Raw genomic sequence first — 24,403 nt, 5'->3', positions numbered from 1 at the left:
AACATAGCTCACTGTTTCCTGAGAGTCAGGAGTTGTAGGTAGTATGTACCCCTCAAGGGAAGAGGAGAGGTATGAGTCCAGTAATGGTGTGGTTGCCTGCTTTTAAACGAGGTGATGAGACTTTTTATACTCCCTCCTCCACCCAGGCTGAAGACTGGGGCTTTGGTTTCAGGAGATGCACAATAGAGTCTGGTGTCTGTACCAACAGGCAAAGCAGAGGTAGGGTAGGTGCTACATGGAAACGGGGATTCAGTGAAAGTTTTATACTAAACGAAGAAGTCCCTATGCCTCTTTTCCATTTTTACCCCCCAGAGCACAGGAAGTCCCTCTTTGCCCACTGACACAGGAGAGGGAAGGATTTCTTTCTGAGGAAATGGACCCTCTCAAGGTTTACAAGAATGGACATTTAAGATTTCCCTGGCAGTCTGGTGAATGCCTTCCCCCCAACTCCCTTTACCGAAGCCCCACTATTTGACAAATCCCACGCACGAACACAGATATAGTCCAACCAGCATTGTACTACTTTGCTGAAGTTGAAGTGGACCCAAAAGATTACCTGAGTTTTGAGATAAGACTCTAACGTAAAGACAGCGACTGAAACAAACAGGAAACAGGAAGCCAGGGATAAAGAGACCATACAGGGAGCTAACAAAATCTCAAAGAAACTATGTTTACTATCCCAAGAGAGATAAGGGAAGATACTACATTCATGAAAATGAAATCAGGATAAAGTAAAAAAAAAAGTAAAAAGTGATTCAGTATTAGAGTATAAAAGAGAGTTTTTGGAAATTAAAACAAATAGGAAATAGATATTAAAATTCAACATAAGGGTTGATTAATATACTTGAGCAAACCTTCTAGAAGAAGTAACAAAAAGTCAAATATATAAATCTATAGGAAAGAAGGACAAGAAAGTTAGTTCATTCTAGCAGTTCCAATATCCAAAAAACAGAAGTTACTGCAAAAGGTAACAAAGGAAATAGAGGGAAAGAAATTATCATATAAATGTACAATGAACTTTGCCAGAACCAAAGGATAATAATTTCTAGACCTAAAAGTCTTACCAAGTGAAATGCCCGCCATGGCACGGACCCATAAAAATGCAAAATGTCCAGGACCATTTATGACATTCAGACCAGCGGAGATAAAAAGCAAATCCTAACAGATTCCAGAGAGAAATACACAAATGTATAGGTCGCGTGGTCACACATAAGGAAAGTAGCAGGGATAGAAATGATTTTAGGCTTTTCAGCAACAGACCTGGAAGCTTACTGACAAAATTCTGTGACAGCCACTGTCAGTCAAAACCCGTGTCAAGTGGTGTGTTCGCGTAATGAACTCAAATGCAGCTGCAAGCCTTACAACTTGGTCATAGTTGGTGTTATTGCCATTGAAGGAGGATTTTTGTGCCTTTTTTCTGTGGACAATTTGTTGAGGATCCAGAGTGAGCACTCTTTTTTGGACATGAGTGAGTTAGCTTGTAGTGTGGGTATAACCAGTGCACTGCATTGCACAGACTTTTCATAGAGGGACATCAAAGAAATAGATACAGTAAACACAAGACTTTGCCTTTTTACTTGCATCTTTCGCATATTGAAGGGAATCAATTCATGATGCATCCTATACATCTTAATTGTGTTCTCTCTTTTCCCTAACTCTGCAGCTCTGGAGCTGCTCAAACACCAAACTTTAAAAATTCTCCCCAAAACCCAGTCCAGGAAGGCTCTCTGTGTTACACCTCTGGTTGCTTTTCCTCCTCAAGTCTTTATACTGTAGATCAGTTTAAGTCCCTTGGCTTAATTTCCTGTCTGGGTTTTCAGTAACAGAGGAGAACTCAGTAACTGACTCAGCAGGGAATTTGTCTTCCATTTTTCTCTTCTTTAGAATCCCATAACTTTTTACCCATGTTCTTGATGGAGCCTCATAACAACGTGGTAAGAATAGACCAGGCCTTAGAAAACAAGGGCAAATTTAGCTGACCCTCAAAAGACAAAATTATTTCTGGAAAAGAGAGAAGTATACCTGTAAGCTGAGAACACTCACACATGAACAAGTTTTATTGTTGATAGGTAGGGAAAAGTTTTCCTTTGAGGTTCTAGAAGTACTGTAATTTTTATATCAGCTCAGGCGTTTGTATACACAGGAAACCCCAGCTCTACCATTGTCAGGAGTGCTAACCATCATCCTATTTTCTGCCGTCTGAAACAATGAAAGAAAGCTCTTTACATCCAGAAAATATACTGATTGAAATATCATCTTTGGGAAGTCTGTTCTAAACACACTAATTGATATTGTTTGAGGAAGTGTAAGTATCTGTCATGAAAACCATTTTAATGGCCAGCTTGTTTTCTTCTTTAGTTTGCTTAACTTGGCAACATGTTAACTTTCCTCTTAGAAAACCTCCTATTTTGATTTATGAATGTTTTCAAATTTTTAAGATTCTCCAAACCGTTGTTTCACCTGTAAGTAGAGAGATAGCTTGTTTGGCTAACTGCCTTGCATGACTCTGTGCCAAGCAATGAATAATGCCATGTTCAATATTCTAAATTTGTGTTCCAAATTCTGAATTTCCAATGAGCTGCATGGAACTCTACTGATAACTGACTGATTTTCCCTGCAAGGATTGTCTTATTTTAAACTTCAAATTTAGTTGCCTTACTTTATTCAAGGCAGTTTTGAATGGATTTTAAAGTGAGGATGAAGACTATTCATACTTTCTAAACCTAGAAGGCAGAAGAAGGGAGCTAACGAAGGCGGGCCTCTTATCTAAGAGGACTGCAGGTCTTAACAGTAGCACACAGGGAAGGCTTTTTCGTTTGCAACGGTGCTAGCCAACCTTTAATAGAAACCTCAGATACAAAGTATTACCAGAGTTGCTAGTATTCACCCCAAAGGATTTCTCCATGTTTAAAAATATAAACATATTTATGTTCATGGAACCAGAGCTGAGGAAACAATAAGGAATCATACGAGTGACTAGGTATTCCTTCAGCACTAAGGTAGGCTGATGGGGAATTTTAAAATTTGGATGAACTTAAACATATGATTTACCCATTTTGTCTTCCTCTGCACATTTTTTCTAGGCCGTAAGGACCAGGATAACATGAGAAAGCTTTTCTTAGAGCCTTTCCAGCATAACGGGAAAGAAGCATTGCCAGCAGTCACCCCTCAGAGAATGGTGGTGAGTAGTCCAAACCAATTGTGTGAACTTGAGCATCGTTATTTTTCCTGTCTTTTTTGTTTCCAGGAAACAAGTCAGTCAAGGCAGCACCTAACTGCACCTGAGCTTGCCTAGATTCTCGAGCTTATTTAGGTAGTGGAGGTGGTCTGAGCGCGAGTGCTTAGATGATTCATGCAACTTTCTAGACTGACCTGGGTTGACCAGATGAGCGCACGCTACCCCACGTCTCTTTAGCTTTGTAAGTCTGTCAAGACACTGAAAACAAACAACAAAGACTTTATTTCCCTAATTCATGTTTCAAATATATTCAATATCGTTAGTCAGTGGTTTTGTATACTACATATTTTGACTTAAAGGTATGAGAGATGGATTTATATTGGATTTAGGGACCACTGCTATGGGAGAAATGGTCACGCTAATGTCTTTTCTGGAAAAGACAGGTCCAGTCTCTTTGTGGCTGGCACTGGGATTGAACAGGCAGGATTCTTTCATTGTCTGTGGTAAAATCAGACTGGTAGTTGATATTAGTACATTATGGGAGGGCCAAAACAAAACCGATGATAAAATTTCCAGTAAATACTGAACTAGGAGAAAAATACAATGCGGGCAGCCAGGACGGCAGTCAGATTCTGCCCACGGGGATTAGAAGTGTGTTAGCGTTGGCATGCATTCTGAGTGAAGCGTCCTCCTGAGAAGCTTTTTTGTCCTTTGCTAATTAGGTGGGTGTGCTTAGTGTTGCTTCCTCTAGTAAGGGCAGGAAAAAAAGTATAAAAGCCAACTAATGGGGTCAGGTGACCACTTCACATTTTGTTCTGACCTAGAATGGGGAGAACGTGTTCAAGACTGATGGATGCATATGCAGATTCTGCCATGAACCTGCTGGATAGGGGTCAGAGTTGCCAACTTTCCTTTACCCTTTATTTTGAGAACGATCTTATGTAAAACACAGACTCGTTAAATATAAGAATGAGTTTTAAAAAAATAAAGGAATAGCTTGTGTTAACGTCACCTTTGCCCACTTCCACCCAAGAATGGCTTATTGAGGGGAATTATATGGTTTGTCCCAGAAATGTCAAAGTGCTTTGAGTGGTAGAAGTAAAAGTAGTGACACCTACGGGCGGTTGGGGGGATCCATTCCTCCAGTCCGGGGATGGGAGATGCTATGACAAAGGCCAGTGGCACAAAGAACCTCAGGGAATGGTGTGAGAAACGGAGCCAATTGTCAGGAAGGCAGATCTCTGAGAGTCCATCTAGAATGGCGGTGATTAAGTCAGAGAGCATCGGCAAATGTTCACCTGTGTGACATGTGACACAGACCAAGAAATATCAGGCCTGCCGTAACCATGGGTAAAAGAAGCTGCTTCTTATCCAGTTTCCTGGCACTGCGTATGTCCAATAGATTTGCATGGTACAAAATAGAGTGGTGACGGGTGGCCTGATGACTAAGATTGAAATTCTCCTCAGTTCAGTGGTTGTGGGCTTGAAGCAGACACAATTTGATTCAGAGAAATAAAAAAAAAAAAGTGACGCCCTTAAACTCTGATGTTTCAGGCTTAAATTCATACATCTCTCGTTGGTGAGAAGTACAAAGCACCTAGTTCAGTGCATGGCTAATGACAGGCAATCATTATTCCTTCAGTACATGTTTATTGGTAGCTACCCTGTGCCAGACCCCATGCTAGATGTCAGGCATGGCGAGGGGTAATAACAAGATGCAGCCCCTCTGCTTGTGGAGGTTACCTAGAGGGAGAGGGACATATTAGATGACTCAATACCCAACTGATTTTTAGTTTCACGAAGGGAGCCGGTCTCAGGACAAACCTGACTCATAGATGAGGTCACAGCCAAGGGAACTGAAGAGAGGTGGAGCCAGAGGCCTGATGACACCATGAAAGTTTTGATTAAATCCCCTGGATTTCCAGCTACAGGAGGGAAGAGGTTTTCCTACACACACACACACACACACACACACACACACTCACTCACACACTCACTCACTCACTCACTCACTCACTCACTCACTCACTCATTCACTCTCCTTTTCTTTATTTAAGCCAGCTAGAGAGTTCTGACACTTGAAACCAGATGAATTCTATACCAAGAGAAAAAGAAAATAAGAGAATGCCAGATGTATATCAGATTTAGGGATGGTAAATTAGAAAAATAAATAAATCAGTAACAGGAAATGTAAGCATGTTCCCATAGCCCAAAGACCAGAAAGGGAAGTTGCTCAAAACAAACAAACAAACAAAAAATAAACAAACAAAAAAAGAGGCCCAGTGCCTTTCACATAGCAGGCGTGCAATAAACATTGTTTTCATTGAATACAGAGTTCAATTTACCAATATTGGAAATCTGCTGCTATAGTAAAAAGGATACTGTTTTCACCCAGTTTTATTGAGAAGTAATTGACATACATTGCTGTAGAAGCTTAATGTGTACAGCATGATGATTTAATTTACATATATTGTGAAATGATTATCACAATAGGGTCAGCTCATATCCGTCATCTCATATAGATACAATATAAAAAAAGAAAAGAAGAAAATATTTTTCTCCTTGTGATGAGAACTCTAAGAACATACTCTCTTAACAACTTTCCTAGGTCTCATACAGCAGTATTAACTATAGTCCTCGTGTTGTACATTTATTCTCTAATATTTATTTATCTTATAACTGGAAGTTTGCACATTTTGACCACCTTCCTCCAATTCCCCTTCTCCACAATCCCTCCTCTGGTACCCACATGTCTGCTCTCTTTTTCTATGAGTTTGTTTTATTTTTTTGGAGATTCCATGTATAAGTAAGATCATACGGTATTTGTCTTTCGCTGTGTGATTTATCTCACTAGGCATACTGCCTTCAAGCTTCATCCATGTTGTCACAAATTGTAGGATTTAAGAAGACACTTTTAAGGAAGATGAGGTGACTGCTACAGGAAACTCTCAGTCTTTAAGCATTCATAGAGAAGAGAAAGGGGCAACCATAGCCCAGAAGGAAAACAACAGAGAACAGTCTGTAAGAATTCCATTATACTATAGAACAAAACTCTAAGATGCTGGGGTTTGTGAAAACTGCTAAGATCCATAATAAGGAGTTTCCAGGGGGTTTCCCTGGTGGCGCAGTGGTTGAGAGTCCGCCTGCCGATGCAGGGGACACGGGTTCGTGCCCCGGTTTGGGAAGATCCCACAGGCCGCGGAGCGGCTGGTCCCGTGAGCCATGGTCCCTGAGCCTGCGCGTCCGGAGCCTGTGCTCTGCAACGGGAGAGGCCACAACAGTGAGAGGCCCGCGTACCGCAAAAAAAAAAAAAAGAAAAAAGGAGTTTCCAAAAGTTATGGAATAAACTCTCCTAACTGACCTCTGCCTAATGCCATGCCAGATTAATGGACACACTTCATCCTGTTTTTAAAACATCCTTGATAAAGACTGCAGGCCACTAGGCTCATGGTTCCTGAGCTCTTTCTAGAATGCCTATGAGTACCAGGCAAAACCTGCCATTGGAGCTATATATATCCCAAGGCTCAATTGTTTTTCTCCTCAATTTATGCCAGTTTTATATGTTGTGATAGTTAAATATTATACAAATTCATGAAATGACTGGGAAAGAGTTTTTTTTTTAAATAAATTACTACTAAATTAAATGTTTTAGAAAGGCTATAAAAATGAGTGGCTAAAAATAATAATTAAAATTTACATTATAACTAAAAGAAATTGGGAAAAAGGTGAAAATTTGGAAGATTACTGCATTCAGATGATTTTGCTAGTGCTCTAAATTTTTATTGCACTTTAAGGAAACAAAAGTGGAAGATTGTAGCCTACGTTTTAGATGTATGGTATATGCAAAAAAGTAGCGCAGAACTCCAAAAAAGGGATTCACAAAGAATAAGCCTCACCTTGTATCGAAGAAATGGTGAAACAATGTACACTTAGAGAGTTGAAGTGTAAAACACACACTTAATCCATCAACTACTACAGCTCAGTCACATTAATTAAGGGGTTTCTACGCTATATTCAGAGTAAAAGCAATGAGAAGGAGCCAGTCTTCTCTACAGGACAGTTTGTGTTAGGAAAACTGGTGAAGGACAGAAGCACTACCCAGCTCTATTTCTGTTCTATCTCTCTGTCAAGAACAGTGAGCGCTCTGTGCACAAAAATAATAGAGCAAATCCTAGTGAAGAGGGGGTTAAACAAACAATGCAGTGGGAAAAGTATGCCAAGATGTTTTAAAAGTTCAACTCTCTGGCTTTAATGAATTCATCCTAAGGGTTTCAAGAGGAGTTCTTGTTGAACATTAGAGGATAATGAAAAATGGAAGAAATGATAGAGGACTTGTTCCAGGTTTCCAAAAGGGAAGAATTTGGATTCTACATATTAAAGATCAGTACATTTGATTCTATGCCTAGGAAAACACTGGAATCAATTATTTAATATATTATTTATGATAATTTAGAAACAAAATCAGTGATCATTTAGAAATCACACGAAAACAACCTCACATCCTCCCTCTTACTGTTGTGATTTTTTAATATGACTCTGAAACACAGGAAATGTTCAGGGAAACTCTAGTATATCTCTCATGATATTCTGGTGGACAAAATGAGGAAATATGCTAATACGGCTAGAAGGAGCTGACACGGATGGAAGAGCTATATTCAGAGCAGAGGAACCAGAGGATGAGTATCGGCCTGAAGAGAGGTCTACAGTGGTGCAATTGGGTTTTCCTCTTTGTCTTGTCCTAGCTGACTTTATTATCAAAGAGTTCTGATCAAAGTTTCAGATGACAAGAGACTAGAAGAAAGGTTCAGTACAAAGGATGATAGAGTCAGGATCAAAGGGAACATAACCAAATAGAATAATAGGCTGAAGTCTATTAGACTGAAATCTAACAAGATTGGATTTAATTGGATATAAGTCATGCAGTTATGGGGAGCTGAACTTGAAACTAATTTATTCAGGTTGGTTCAACAGGAAGTCTTGTAGCAGGCGCTTGACTTAATGGTGTGGAAGCACCATTAAGGGACTGTATTGTTGATGGTATGAAATTGGCAATGTCTACCTTGTAAAATGTTGAGGTTAAAGATCATTAGCCATTAGATATCGTCTGTGGGGGAGGTTCAGGTGCGTGTGAAATATTGTAGCCTCAATCTTCATTCCAGTCAGTTCCAGGGCCTCCTGCTCAGAGTAGAGAATAGCTGTTGGAGACATCCGGCCATGGTGTGGGTATTTAGAATACCAGAGAGAGAATCAGTTCATGATTCTGAGAAATCTGTCTTATAGAAAGCATTGTTGAGGGAAGTATAGCAAAAGGAAACAGTGAAAATTAGCTAGCATATAGGCACCCATGGATGGGACTGGAGTGCTACAACTGGGGTCATAGCTGAAATAACAGAGTGAAACTTACGTACCTCCTTCGTTGATCAACTCAGTAGAGGCAAGAGAAAAGGGTCAGGGATTGACCAGAGACTATATGACGAGAGTGAATATATGGAAGCATTACCTTTGGACTGTTCCTTCTAGAACAGTAGTTCTTTTATTGGCTGAGCCTACGCTTGGACTTTCGAGGGATGAACAGCAGCACTCACGTCTCTCTCTTTCGGCAGCATTAATCTGATTTCTCTTTGGGAAATTCATCTCACACACTGTGTAGTCTTGGTGGGACTACAAGCCAGGCCACCTTCCCACCTCTAACCAGTGTGAGCACATGACCCAAGCCAAACCACTGGACTCTGTCTAGACTTTGAGCTTTAAGCAAGGTGAGATGCAAAAACAAATAAAAGTATGGTTAAATCACTTTCTTTTTTCAGTTTTGGTTCCTCAAGAGGTTTGTTGAAGTCCTTACTTTTCTGAGCCTCGTCTTCCTGACTTCCTGTTTATCATGTAACCTTCCAAGGAAGTTATTTTCTGCTGGGAGAAAGGAAATTTGGTGCAAAACTCTGGCATGACATTGTCAGAAACGTACTCAGGTAGTTGTTTGTATATCAAAACAGACTTCAAGCTGCTTTCTGGAGAACATTTCGGCTTTTCCTATAGGTTCCCCGAGAGGCCACCTCAAGGCTGCCATTCTCCACCAAATCATTTTGACACATTTGTCTATCACTATCTGTTGGGTGCCATGAATGATTTGTTTCTGTAAAGTAGTGGTGTTTATGAATGGTTTAAGTTTTCTTATAAATTAAATCAGATCCAAGGCTCTCTCTCATAAGGTCACTCACACTCAGTTTCAAAAGCCTTTCTTAAGTGGGAGAGAAAAGTCTGGAGTGACCTGTAGTTAGTGGAATTATTCATACTCTGGTACAGGCCGACGGGAATGTGTCATGCATGGGAATCCCTCCAGTATGGACTGACTGCTTTCAAGAGCATAGTGAGGCCATCGGTTCTTATTAAAAGGCCAGCTGACAGGTAATATTACCTTCAGGAGTCTAAATTCCATCCTGGGATAAAGTTTCCCAGCCTACACTTGAGGCTATGTAACATGCACTTTAAGATTTCGCTCTCTATGTTTCTAATTTTAAGGAAACATGAGAAAAAAAAAATCCACCAAGTTCTTACGGCATATGCTGTACAAATATTGCTGAGTATTTTTTGAGTACTTTCTGTGCTTTAGATCCCATGATAATCTCTGGGTGCACAATGAGAATGAGGACAGATCCAGTTGCTGAGCTTATGAAACACATTCTAGAGGACAATCGTAATCAAGTAATCACAAAAAATAAACGTTTGATGACAAATTAATTGTTATAAAGGAAAGACATACTCAGTCTTTCACAAGGGATTCTCCCCTAATCCAGCGAGGAGTAGAGGCCAGGGAGGCTTTTCTGGAACTTGTAGGATGATTTGAGAGCTAAAGCATGAATGGGAGTAAAGTGCCCATAGGGGCAGGGCGGGGACTCACATCTACAAATTTGCTGGCACTTGGGTATCATTATTGTTTCTTTACCTTTCCCCAATTCCTGGATGCAATTTCAACTCTGGATAGGTTGTATTCTTTACTTTGGAAAATCTGTCGGAGGCAGAAAAAGGCTTATCGTTGTACCTTTTTGAAAAATGGAATAGTTTATCTCTTTTTTTCTAGGAACATTCACTTCCTAGTTTGAATTTAAATCTTTTTTTTAAATTGATCTGTTTTGTAAATTTTGGTTGCTATGACAGTAAATTGATTCATTTCAAAGGCTATTAACAGCTGCTTGGCTATTCTGTTTTCTTTGCTGAGAATATTATCATAGGTAAAATGTCAGCAATAATGAAGAAAATTTCAGGAACAGGGAAAAATGGTATAGGAGTTTGGCAAGATGTGATATACTTTCTGATTTAAACATATAGAATTTAATTTCTGGTGAAAAACAGAGACATTAATTCATTTCATATGAAAAACCATAAGAGTAGGTTTAAGAATGATAACCTTTATTGGGTTTTCACATAGTTCTGTTCATTATTTCAAATCAATATTTATTGAGCTTCTACTACGAGCCAAGAACTGTGCTAGTTATAGAAATAAAAGATGAATAAGACAGATCTCCATCCAGTGATGAAGCTATAAACCTGAATTTTCATGGCACAGTGGAGAAGCATTAGAGCCAGAAAAAATGTAGTAAAGCTGTGATGCCAGGCATGTTTTCCTACTCTTAGGCAGCATATTATAAAAAAGGCATGAGCACACCTGAGCAAGTGACATTATTTTTGGTGTATTTTCCCACTTTCTAACAACAGTGGATATGAGGTAAACATATACTCAAACACATCACTTGATGGTGAATGCACCATCCCCATGGACCCCCAGTCCCAAGCTGAGAGGGTCCATGAATTACATACCCTGAGAAGAGGTGATGTCAATGAATTAGCAACCAACAGTTTTCTGCCTGAGTTAAAAGCTAGTCTGATGCTAGTGTGAGAATACCTGCATGTGAATTCCACAACTGCCAGCTAATGTCTGTGTAACATGGGGAAACCCACCTATTCTTTTCTGAGTTTCATTTCCTCATGTGTAAAATGAGAGTAATAGTTACCTACCATATGGGGTTGTTACGAGGATTAAATAAGTTAATATTTGTAAAGGTGTTAGAATAATGCCTAACACATAGTAAATGGCGTGTGTGTGTGTGTGTGTGTGTGTGTGTGTGTGTGTGTGTGTTTGTGCTAAATAAAATAAACAGCTACATATGGCAGTAGTGCATGCTTCTTTATCTTAGGAGGAACCAAGGGCAGGAATGCACAGGTAACACTCAGAGCCCACTTTAGTCCTTATCTCATCATTCTTCTACATTAGAATTGCTTTAGAATTTTGAATAAGAATATTCACTGATTTCCAACTTCAGTCCTTCTATATTTCATGGCCCAGGAAACTTACTAATAAGACATTGAATATATAAAAAGCAAATAATATGAAACAGAAAGATCAATAAAAGGCATGGATAATTTAGAAATTGGAAAATAGATCCTGGATAATTGAAAGGTGATGGCAGACATTGAGCTATGAAGTCAATCCTTTCCCCACTTTAGGAAGAGCAGTGGAAGTGACTTGAAGACAGTGACTGAATGGTCACAATGGGAAGATGGCCTCTGGAGTGTCGCAGATCAGAGCTTTCACATTGGACTTGCCAATGACTAGTTATTTGCATGTGAACATTATTATTATTTTCTGAGCTTTGGCATCCTCATCTATGAAATGGGTTTGTAAAGCTGGGATCAATTTATGTCAAGTTCCTGTAATGGCATTGGCACAATGTAAATGTTTAAGAAATTGTACCTGTTACTCTTCTTACTATGAGTTTCTAACCCAGTTAGATGTATAGACTGAATGAGATTTTTTAAAACGGGAAGGTATTAGAAGTTTGCTTAATTTTTAAGGTTAGAGGACTAAATAATGCAATGATATAAATAGTACCTAAGGAAAAATATCAAAAAGGCATTGAAATAAAGTATGTAATCACAGTAATATTTTCACACGTTAAACTGGACAGCCTAAAATGTTAGACCTAAAAATGAAAAGGAACTTGATATGTGCAGCTGTAAAAATAAGCAGGTGGATCCTTAGTAGAACACACTTGTCTTCAAATTTACATGTAAACGATCACCAACGACCTGGGAGAGGCTGGAAGGAGTCTATGCACTTCCACTATCACATTTTACTGACTATGACATGCCACTCCTTGGTCCATATAGAGGGTTGGACTAAACCAGTCGCCAGGCAGACATTTTTATAAAGTGAGTTACTTTCAGTAATGAGTTTTCTGTTCTTATTGGACTGAGAGCTGATCAAAAGCAGCACCTCCTGCAAGTGACCATGATTTATTTGTACCCTGGGGAACCAACGCTGCAGGGAAGCACCTAATTTCTACAACTACTGGATAGCTTTGGGGACGTTCACTTTATGTCTGTGTGTGTGAGTGTGTGTACACAGGCATATATATATGCATATTTTTAATGTTATATATTATATACGTTTAAATACCATATTATTGTTTCCCACTCAATACCCAAACTAATTTCTATCATAGCTACTTTTAAACCAACAGCTAGGTTGGTTTTGCCTGTATCTGAATATCCGAACCATTCGTATCCATGCCAGTCCAGAGTCAACTGGATCCTACCTCCTTGAAGGCAGCACCTCACCTTGTTTCAGTAGATTCCGAAGTATGTGCCAGTGTGGGAAGTGTAACACGTGTTCTGAAGCGTGCTGCTAGTAGAGGTTTTATGTTTTCAGAAGTTTCATAAGTAGGCTTAATATGCCTCCTACTCCACTAACCCCTCACCACCAGCCCAGTCTTGGTTTCTTTTTAAAATTTGCATAGCAAGATTTTTCTTAATCTATAGTCTAGCCCAGGACACACTGTCACAAATTATGCATTAGTGTAGGCCTAGTTAATAACATTTTACCAGACTAAATCCGTATCTTATTTTTTCTACTATTCCCAGGTTTATTCGTCTTATTTTTGGTAAGGATGAACCCCTCCATCACAAAGGAAAATTACTTAACAAGTGACCTTCCCAAATGACAGAAATACCAGTATATGTAAAAAATATGCCTGTAAACAGTAGTGACTCACACTGGTCTTAACTTTATTGAAAGCATCATTGTGTTCCTTGGCATGAGGAAAAGTAATACTTTAAATCTATCAAATGCGATAATAAGAGGCTGTAGTGCTTTAGGAAATTGGAATCTAGAAGTCATAGGATGGGTCAAGAGACCAGTTCCTCTCTAAGGAGCCTGGGTAGAAGGAAAAATGGCTGCATTGTGCTGGAGGTCTAAGGAGATGCCACCAGCAGGGGTCTCCTGCTGGACTTCCACGTCACTTTCTGAATGCTTTGAAAAAACTTGCACTCTTACGTAATTCTACAGCTGTAAATTGGCAAATCGGCAAGTGTCCTGAATAGCCTTGAATTTAAGGTCGGAAAAGGAGGACAAAAAGGATATTTTATGAGGTCTTGGAAACTTATTTGGATTTTCCTCAGAGACCAGACCGTCACAAAACACCCATTTTGACACTGAATATGTCTTACACAACCTCCAAGAGGCCATTGAATTCTTATCTATTTATATTCAGACAGACACGTGTGTGTGTGTGTGTGTGTGTGTGTGTGTGTGTGCGTGTGTGTTGTCTTTAGCAAGTGCAGCAGTTGAATGTTTTACCTTTTTTGGGGTCCTTGCAAAATAACTTAAAAACAGTTATACAGAAGTGACATAAATTTATTAGCTTGCCTTCCTAAAATGATTCTTTCTTTTTAGAATAAGAAAGCTTTAAAAAAATTAGCTTTGAGTTGATACGCTCCCCTCCCCCAACTCTGGTATTGCTTTTTGTTTGTGTTTTTGAGGTCGAGGGTTATCTATGACTCATTGGCAAGCTCCAGTTCAATCAATTTAGAGGGATCTTTTAGGGCTGAGTTATTTTTAAATGCCTGAAAATGAGGGAGCTGTAAATGGAAATCTAATCACAGCTTAACCTGTAGTCATGCAAACAGTCAACTATGAAATCAAATGAGTTTCCAACCCTCTTAACCCATTAATGGTTACTGACTAGCTATGTTGCCCAAACATCATTTTTCAAAGAGCAGGAAAGGAAAAGGCACATATCTGGCTGGGGGTGCAGTGGATATAGGAAGGGAGGGGTGCTGCGGATGCAGAGAAGGAAATCTCTAGGATACAACAATTTCCTCATAGACACAAGCATGTGCGCTTACATAAGCACAGATCTTTCTTTGTTACACATTGTTCCTGGTTGTTTATGAAGCCTTTCCCTGGTAAATAAATATCAAGCAAAGGGCTGTATTGTCCTTGTTAAACTGCATCTGATTTTGAATACTTGACATCACGGAGGTTCAACCCCTGCCGTCGTCATGATTGAAATTGCTGAAAAACACAGTCCCAGGATTTCTTTGGAGTTTTGTGTCCATCTGAAAACTATATAACTTTGGCTGGCTCTCTCCCAGCCACCTCCCATCAGCTCTCCTTTCTTTGCAGGTTTCCATCTACTCTCCATTTCTATTTTCTTGGCTTCTGACTCTATCTTCTTTTTCCTGCTATGTTTAAGGATTCTCTCTGCTCTTTTATCACATGCTCAGCTCAACTTTTATTTTATTACTATCTATCCTAAGAGCCACACCCCAAAATAACAAAAGAAGTGTCCCGAAAGGCGAATTTGTAGGGGGGAACCCAATTGTCTAAACACCCAAGGATTCCAAGTAGTGAGCAGTGTGCATATAAGAAAGGAGATGTATGTATGTGTATATGTATGTGTATGTGTGTGTATGTATGTGTGACATATATAAACACCAATACATGTAGTTAACTGATGTGTGTTAATTATCTTACTTTCAATGTTGTATTTAGTCCTCTTCAGAGAAGGCAGGCATTCCCATATAATGGCAAGTACAGCAAGTACGCAAAATAACAGTTTGGGATTGTTGAATTAATATTCTCTAGTCTGTTAAATTACCAAGTCTACTTTCTTAACTTCTGAATTGCCCCTCCAACTAATCTGAACCAAGACCAATGTGAAAACCTGCCTGAATAAGGAAAGTCCAGTTTGGCATTCAATGAAAGCCATGCTTGACTATTTCATCTCTCAGTAGAAAAAGGCAAGCTTGTTAAATGTCACTCTAGTGCCAAGTGGTAATTACCCCCAAGTGATTTCCTGGGGTTGGACCAAGCCTCTTTTCATGAACATTTACCTCCAATGGCAGAGTATGACTGAGAGGAAAAACAGTCTTTCTTTCTCTTACACACATTCATAAAGATGAAAAAGAAAAAGAAAAGCCAAAGTAAACAATTTTTTTCTTTTCTTTTGTTAAACGTGAAACCTTGAGTAATGCATCTTTCCCTGTGTTTTCGGAAAAAGGGCGACTGGGAACATGGCCCCTTGGTGGAATTTATATAAGCTGCACATATTTAGCTCAGGAAGTAGCTGGTTTTTAAGCTATTACACTTGTACCCAAAGGCCCACCCCAAATGGCAGGAAAGAAACAATGTCTTGGTTTTAAAAAAGTTGAAATTGAATGGAAAAAATAAAACCTCTCTCTCTTTTTTAGAGCTGTCATTGTTCCTTTACCTAAGACCCCCATGTGCCATTGTACACTTATCCATTATGAATACTCTGCCACATCCACACCACCAAATGGGTGAACACTGGAAAAGAATGAAAACTGCCTGCCATAGCATATGCGGCTCTCATTTCATAAATCGATATGAGTAACGCTGAAGGGCTTACGTGGTCTTCCTTCGAGATATGTTATCACAATATTTAATAGGTTGGCTGTTGATTCATCTTCTAAACTGTATTCTAAAGGATCTCAAAGTCCTTTCAAAATATTGTGAACATGCAACAAAGTATTTTGTCTTAAGTTTTTAACATTTGTGAGAGTTATAAGCTGCTTTGTCATTAATATCCATCAAACGGAGGACATTTGGCTGAAAATGAAGAAAAGATTTATTAAATTTAGTTTCAGCTCCATCCATGGATCTGAAATATATGTAGGAATATGGAAAAGACTAATGTCCCTATGTTAAAGAAGTCTATTTCCAGGGTGCCTAGTAGAAAAGTGTAATTGAAATTGACCCATTAAATGATTACATTATCTGTGTACCAAATCTATTTCACAAAACTATACAGCTGTTTCAGTAACTACTTGCCAAACTGTGTATATTGTTACTAATTAAGTTTTATAAATGTACTTAATAGAAATGTGATGTAGCAGAATTATCCAAGTAATATATCTCTACATTTATGAAACTTGTTCCGGAGAACTAAGACAAGGCAGTGCATTTCTAATCTCATGACTACTTCATGACTAGTGAAAGCTATAATAAACAGTGACAAAATGAATATTCAAGGGAAGCTTCCCAGTTAAATTTCTAAAATATAGTTGGAAATACACCTATCTCTTTTTTAACTTCTAGCATTGCCCCGGTAAATCACACTGTAGTAAACACTTGACCTTTACAAGTGTATTTAAAACTCATTTTCTGAGTACCTACTATGTGCCAGACACATGCATTTTCAAATCTGTAATTTTCCTTAACCCTGGCAACCACTCAGTAAAACAGTTCTTATTATTCCTATTTGGCAGGTGAGAAATGATGGGCAACTCAGTTAAGGTACAAAATGTTTAATTTGATGGCTGCTTTTAATCTTTTCTCCCCCTTCATTATTAGACTGTGTGTTTCTGAAGGACAGGAATAATGCTCTATTCATCTTTGTATTGAAGGAATAAAAGAAAAATATGTTATTTTCCATATGATTTAAAGGTCACTTCCCCCTTTGGTTTTGTTTTGTTTACGTTTCATTTTCACTGAAAGCAAATAATTAAAAGACTCTAAGATACTTTGCATTTTTCCAAGTTACCAAATTGAAATGTATTTTTTAAAAAAGAGGATAAATAGTGTAAAATTCTCTTTGGAAGAAAACACGTTCTCCTTCATATAAGAAGATGATGCTACTGGCCAACTTTATTTTACTTCTTAAATTATCGAGTATAGGGCTTCCCTGGTGGCACAGTGGTTAAGAATCCGCCTGTCAATGCAGGGGACACAGGTTTGAGCCCTGGTCCGGGAAGATCTCACATGCCGCGGAGCAATTAAACCTGTGCGCCACAGCTACTGCACCTGCACTCTAGAGCCCGTGAGCCACAACTACTGAAGCCCGTGCACCCGGAGCCCGTGATCCGCAACAAGAGAAGCCACCGCAATGAGAAGCCTGCGCACCACAATGAAGACTAGCCCCCATTCACTGCAACTAGAGAAAGCCTTCATGCAGCAGCGAAGACCCAACACAGCCAAAAATAAATAAGTAAAATAAATTTAAAAAAATAAATTTAAAAAATTATTGGGTACAAAACATTCCTGAGGCATTATTTTAAGCACATAGAGGAATAAGGCAAGATTCTCAAGGAGTTCTGGAAAATTGTGAAGTAGGCTGTTTGTCACCCTCTTCTGCTGCTTTTGGTCTCTCTGGCCCCAAGGGCTTGTTCCTTTCCCAGGACTATCTCTCCTGGGCAGAAATACATACTCCTTGTTAATTGTAAGGATAGGACTGGGAGTGATCCTTTAATATTATGAAGTGACATATATAGGGACCGGCTTCAAGAATTGGTCTCTCCTTTGTAGTACTGAAAGACAAATCTAGCTGTAGAGTACAGTGTCTACAAAACAAAGATAAAGGCAACAAACAAGGTTTTGTTTAGTTCATTCATTTTGTTTTTTTAGATTCCACACATAAGTTAAATCATTAGGTATTTGTCTTTCTCGCATGATACCCTCAAGATCCATCCAAGTTGTCACAAGTGGTTAAGATTTCATTTTTTATGGTTAAGTAGTATTCCATTGTATTTATATATACCACATCTTCTTTAACCATTCACCCATGGATGGACACTTAGGTTGGTTCCACATCTTGGTTATTGTAAATGTTGCTGCAATGGACATTAGGGTGCATATATATTTACAAATTAGTGTTTTCATTTTCTTTCAAAAATATCCAGAAGTGGAAATGCTGGATCATATGGTAGTTCTGTTTTTAATTTTTTGAGAAACCTCCATACCATAGTGACAATACAAATTTACTTTCTCACCAACAGTGCATGAGGGTTCTCTTTTCTCCACACCCTTGCCAACACTTGTTATTTGTTGTCCTTTTCATAATAGCCAATTCTAACAGGTGTGAAGTGATATCTCACTGTGATTTTGATTTGCATTTCCCTGCTGACTAGTGATGTTGAGCATTTTTCATGTGCCTGTTGGCCATCTGAATGTCTTCTTTGGAAAATTGTCTACTCAGATCCTCTGCCCATTTTTAATGAGATTATTTTTTTGCTGTTGAGTTGTCTGAGTTCTTTATATATTTTGGATATTAGCCCCTCATCAGATATATGATTGGCAAATATTTTGTCCCATTTAGTAGGTTGCATTTTCATTGTGTTGATGGTTTCCTTTGCTGTGTCAAAGTTTTTTACTTTGATGTAGTCCAACTTGTTTATATTTGCTTTTTTTTGCCTTTGTTTGTGGAGTCAGATTAAAAAAATCATCACCAAGACCAATGTCAAGTAGCTTAACACCTAGGTTTTCTTCTAGGAATTTTATAATTTCAGGTCTTACATTCAAGTCCTTAATCCATATTAAGTTAATTTTTGTGTATGGTGTAAGATAGTGGTCTAGTTTCATTCCTTTGCATGTGGCTGTCCAGTTTTCCCAACACCATTTATTGAAAAGACTGTCCTTTCTCCATTGTATAATCTTGCCTACTTTGTAGTAAATTAATTGGCCATATATGGATTTATTTCTGGGCTCTCTCTTCTGTTTCATTGATCTATGTGTCTGTTTTTATGCCAGTACCATGCTGTTTTGATTACTCTAGCTTTGTATTCTTTTTTCTCAAGATTCTTTCTCAAGATTGCTTTGACTATTTGGGGTCTTTTTGGTTCCATAAAATTTTTAGGATTGTTTTTTCTATTTCTGTGAAAAGTGCTATTGAAATTTTGAAGAGATTGCATTGAATTTGTAGATTGCTTTGGATAGTATGGACATTTTAACAATATAAATTCTTTAGCTCTATGAGAATGGAATATTTTTCCATTTATTTTATGTCTTTTTCAGTTTTGTTCATCAGTGTCTTATAGTTTTCAGTGTATAGATCTTTCACCTTCTTGTTTAAACTTAATCCTAGGTATTTACTTTTTCTGATCCAATTGTAAACGGGATTGTTTTCTTAATTTTTCTTTTTGATAGTTTTTTTTTAGTGTATAGGAATGCAACCAACTTCACACTACTATATATAAGATAGGTAAACAAGGACCTACTCTATAGCACAGGGAACTATATTCAATATCTTGTAATAACCTATAATGGAAAAGAATCTGAAAAAGTTTTATATATATATATATCTATATATACACATATATACATATATATGTAACCGAATCACTTTGCTATACACCTGAAACTAATGCAGTGTTGTAAATTACCTATACTTCAATTTAAAAAATGGTAAAAAATAAATGCAACCAATTTTTGTATATTGATTTTGGACCCTGAAACTTTAATAAATTTATTTATTAGTTCTAACAGCTTTTTGGTGGAGTTTTAAGGATTTTCTGTATATAAAATCATGTCATCCATAAATAGTGACAGGTTTACTTCTTCCTTTCCAATTTGGATGCTTTTATTCCTTTTTCTTCCTTAATAGCTCTGTCTAGGACTTCCAACACTATGTTGAATAAAAGTGGCAAGAGGGCATCCTTGTCTTGTTCCTGATCTTAGAGGAAAAGCTTTCAGCTTTTCACCACTGAGTATGATGTTAGCTGTGAACTTGTCATATATGGCCTTTGTTATGTTAAGGTATGTTCTCTCTATACCCACTTTGTTGAGAGTTTTATTATAAATTGATGTTGAATTTTGTCAGATGCGTTTTCTGCATTTATTGAAATGATTATATGATTTTTATCCTTCGTTTTGTTAATGTGGTGTATCACATTGATTGATTTGAGGATGGGCTAGTGCCCATTTAATTGCAGTACCTTATGTATAGTTTCTTCATCTGTAATATGTGGACAATTATAGTTTCTACTTCATGTGAGTCTCATGAGGATTAAACAAGTTAAGAAAGACGCATAGAACAGGATCTTGCATAAAATACGTGATGAGCAGTTGTTAATTACTGTTGTTTTATTATCATTAGCTTCATTATCGTTATTATTTGCCCTTGCTAACCTAAATAGAATAGGATGATTTCCTGAAGGATATTGAAGGGTATAGAGCTTTTAAAACAGAAACAACCTTCTTTCCCTTCATATGAGACAGTTTTGAGCAAGACAGTCATTTTGAGTCACTTTTTTTTTAGTAAAGGTGATGAATTTTTGTCTATCAACTAAACTTTCCAAGGACCCCAGCTTGAAAAATCATTGCTCTAAGAGGCCAAGGACCACAAACTCAAATGCCTCCAAGGCCTGGCTAGTAACACAAATGAGAGAAGCAAATAGGGTGTAACTCATTAGAGATCTGGATACTCTGGTGAACTGGAGCACCACCTACACATAAGAAGGCCACTCTCAGTTAGAAGTGGTTTTGGTATTGTGGTGGAAAGAGAAAAAAGGCCATTTCTTATGATCACAGCTTTTTCAGAAGGTAATGAGATAGGTTAGAGGAATAGAAAATAAACATGATTCAAGTAGTGAGATAACTATAGACACTCTTGAATTTGAGACTGATGCCTTAGTAAGATAATTTGGGTTTAACATGGTGATACTGATTCAGTGGTAAAGGTGACTTATTTCTTCATTTAACTACATTTAATTAAAAACAAGAAGAAATAATATAGATCAGTGAATAGCAGATAAAGAATAAAGATTACCAGGAAAGTCGGTGTTTGCTGCTGAGAAGCTGAGGTCCGAGGAAGAAGCTGTGCATTTGGGGAGTGAGTATTCTTTGAAGGCAGAAGAGAGTGGTCTGAGGCGCAGAGGCCCAGCAATGCTAGGGACTCCACATTCCTCACTAAAACGCTCTTTAGATGTGCCACAGTGAAGCATCAACGTAACGCAATGAGCCATTCTTTGTAACAGGGAATGCCAGCAGTTTTTTCTCCATGGTATCCATCCAGTGAAGAGTGAATCTGGGACATGTGCATTTCAGTGTACGTGTGCACACAGGACTGAAAGGTTTAACGTCACCTACAGATATTCCTGGAAGTCCTGCATACAGATTGCTGTCCTTTTGTGGTAAATCTACATATATTCCTGAATATTCCTCTGGCTTGAAAATTTGGTTTTCATTAGAGCTTGTCATCTTCCTAAAGCCAATCCATAAGTAGCCATGCACTATGGCTCTATTATATGATACTCCCTCCCAAGACCAATCTATTAAGTTAGTCTAAAGGCCTCAGCCACATCCTCCTCCTTTGGTTGGTGGATTTCATCCCACCCTTCTAGTAAATCTCCTTAGCATCCTTTATTTTCTCTTGTAAGTGATACTTTTGAGTTCATCCTATTCCTTCTCCATTAAGTGGGAGTTGGCAGTGGTTCCAGGTAGCATGTTTACTATAATATCCACTTGAAGCCACAGGAGATTAATTTTTTGCTCCAGATGCTAATTTTTTCCATACAGATGCTGAGCTTCTCTCAAAATATGTCTCCATCAGTCCCTGTCTCTGCAATCCACTGGTCACCTTCAGATGTCAGGCTTCACCTGCCTGGTTCAGAGTAGGGGTTCCTTAGTCAAGTTCCAACTCAGTCTCTGGGGTTGACTGATCCAATGAATGCAGATTGTAGTGAGGGGCTGAATTCAGAGGGGACTCTTCTTGGACTGGACATAACCCAAGAAAGAGGCATCTTTGGTTTGCTGAAGAAAAGGTCAATGCTTTCTTCTGACTTAGAAGCCAGGGTCAAAGTGAACCTCTACAATCTCACACAAAGACTCCTCTCTAGGACCCTCCCATCCGCCACACCTGTGGCTCAGGTTCTTCTCCAGAAAACAGGCTTTGGAGGCAGCAGTACCTGGTGCTGAAAGAACACTGATCTATATTTCTAGACTGAGCAGAGTTTTGTCATAGGCAAAGGATTTAACTTCTCTATGCCTCATTTTCTTTCTCCATAGAGTGGTGTGTTCCTGCTAGACGATTACAAATGTTTTTCAGCACTAAGATTCTAATCATCTATGATAGGTGATAGGGAGCCATGGTAGATTCTTGAGCAATACAAATTATTGTGAAGACATATGGGCAAGATTGGGCTACTGCCACCAAATACAATTTTTAGCAGATCAAACTGTCATTCCCCTTCCACATTTTCCCATCATAGGCCCTGCTTTCCTACAGTTCCTAGACACATACAGAAAGCAGATCAATAAGGACCAAACAGAGAATGGAAGAAATAACATGGTCACACAAATGGGAAAACTTGACTTGGTATATCAGGATATTTTATCCCTCCAGACAGATCTAATGTGTATCAGAAGGTAACTTAGGATAGAAAAATAAGATGAAGATGTAGTGTTAGATAAACTGAACTTTAAAAAAATCAAGAAAAGACATTCTGATGCATCCATTTCAGGGTAAGAAGTTTACTGCTAATGGGACCTGAAATCTGCTGAATCTTTTGATTTTTATCTCCATGCATTCATCCTCATGCTCGAGATGGCCTTCCGTCCTATTTGGCAAGGACACACTGACATCCCAAACCCCCTTTCTTTTGGACAGTGCTTAAGTAGGTACAGCCAGCGTTTGCTCTATGATTCTCCTTTTGTATGTGTTCTTTGCTGACTGAATCTTTATTAGTTGCTATTTTATTTTTCAGATAGTTTTGTTTATTGAAGCAGGATACAGTCCAGTCTTGCTGACTTGAGAATCACTTTTTCTCCTTGGTGTGACTTTACACATCTCTGCTTTGCTCCACAGTTGATATCATTCTTGATTTCTTGGTGGGAAATCTTATTTCTCTCCTTTGCTAGTGCATGAGAGGTGAAGACCTCAGTGAATTCCCAACTACTAGCAAGAAACTAACAAGAGTTTCATTTTCATTCTTAGCATGACTTGTACACAATCTCACAGGAAGAAATTAGGATGTATTTCAATATTATGTTCTAGTTCCATAAAGCTTTGTGGGAATTTATTAGAATCATGTTCTATGAGACTCTCCTTTCTCAGTTATCGTAACAAGTTTTTAAATTAATAATTGTCCCCTTGCTCCCCTCACCCCTGCCCAGTGTTACCTACTCAGCTTTGCTGCCTGACTGTTTGCTCCATGGGGACAGGCACTGTATTTACTTTATCCCCAGATCTGTAGGGCATCAATATGCTATGCTAAACAGCAAAAGGGATATTTATCCATAATATGACTCAGCCTCAACCCCACTCCTATCCATTACCTTTCCTCCCACTTCCCGTCCTACCTCTTTGTAAAATGGTACGTAACTTTACCCAGAAGTATGTGTATAGCTATGTGGCTTTATTTGAAAATATAATTATACTTTCAAAGATACCATTTTACAGTTGTCTATTTAACAAGAATTATGTGAATGTTTGAAGAAAGAAAAGTCATAGCTTGCCTAAGGAATTGTTTCCTATTCTGAACACCTACCACTCTCTATATCTTCTTTAAATCTAAATTGACCTTTATCTAGATCTCTATCCCAACACAGTACTGACTTGCCATCATCACTGCACAATTTCACTTGGGCAGAAGTCATAAGCTTTCCTGAATTTACCCAGATGATGGTTTGCTATTTTCGCAAGAGAACACTGCCATTTCTCCAAAAGTCTTCTGTCTTTCAGGAAGTGGCTGCCAGTGCTATTTTCTTGGGCTGCAAATAGGGCAACAGCTGTACCTTTATGCCAGACTGTGGATACCAGGTTGCCAGAGAGGAACTGTTCTAGACACCGACACACTATGATAATCAGCTCAGCCATGCAGGTGAACTTAAGTGCTTTTCTCTCTTGGAATGACAGGAAATTTGGGACTAAAAATAGGTATTATTTAATTTTGGGTAACTTCTGTTAAGCCTCTGAAGTTCACTAGTTTGAACTGTAGTTGACAATGTTGTGTAGGGAAAAAACCTCTGGATTGAAAAAGAGAATTTGGTCCTCGGGATTGCTCTGCCTTGCTGGGATATATACTCTAATTTCCTTTTTGAGAATTTTGTTTTGCCCTATATAAAGTGGGGTTATTGTACGAGATGATATTTAAGGTCTTTGGGTTCTAAAATTATCTGTGAACATGTACCTCTAATTCTAGAAAAGGACAAGCTTT

General features: G+C 38.4%; 1 long non-coding RNA gene across 1 annotated transcript in view; it reads left to right on the top strand.

Moving 5' to 3' along the window:
* Positions 1–24,403, top strand: part of LOC307175846 — a 192,978-nt gene that overhangs the window by 88,718 nt on the left and 79,857 nt on the right. Inside the window, exon 3 of the long non-coding RNA XR_013824506.1 lies at positions 3,084–3,181. This is a non-coding gene — a long non-coding RNA (uncharacterized lncRNA). The remainder of the gene's footprint in view (positions 1–3,083; positions 3,182–24,403) is intronic.

The sequence above is a fragment of the Stenella coeruleoalba genome, assembly GCF_951394435.1.
Source record: "Stenella coeruleoalba genome assembly, chromosome: 17".
NCBI lineage: Eukaryota > Metazoa > Chordata > Mammalia > Artiodactyla > Delphinidae > Stenella > Stenella coeruleoalba.
The sequence above is the reverse complement of the archived record's forward strand: the minus strand, read 5'-3'. Positions and strand labels throughout refer to the sequence as shown.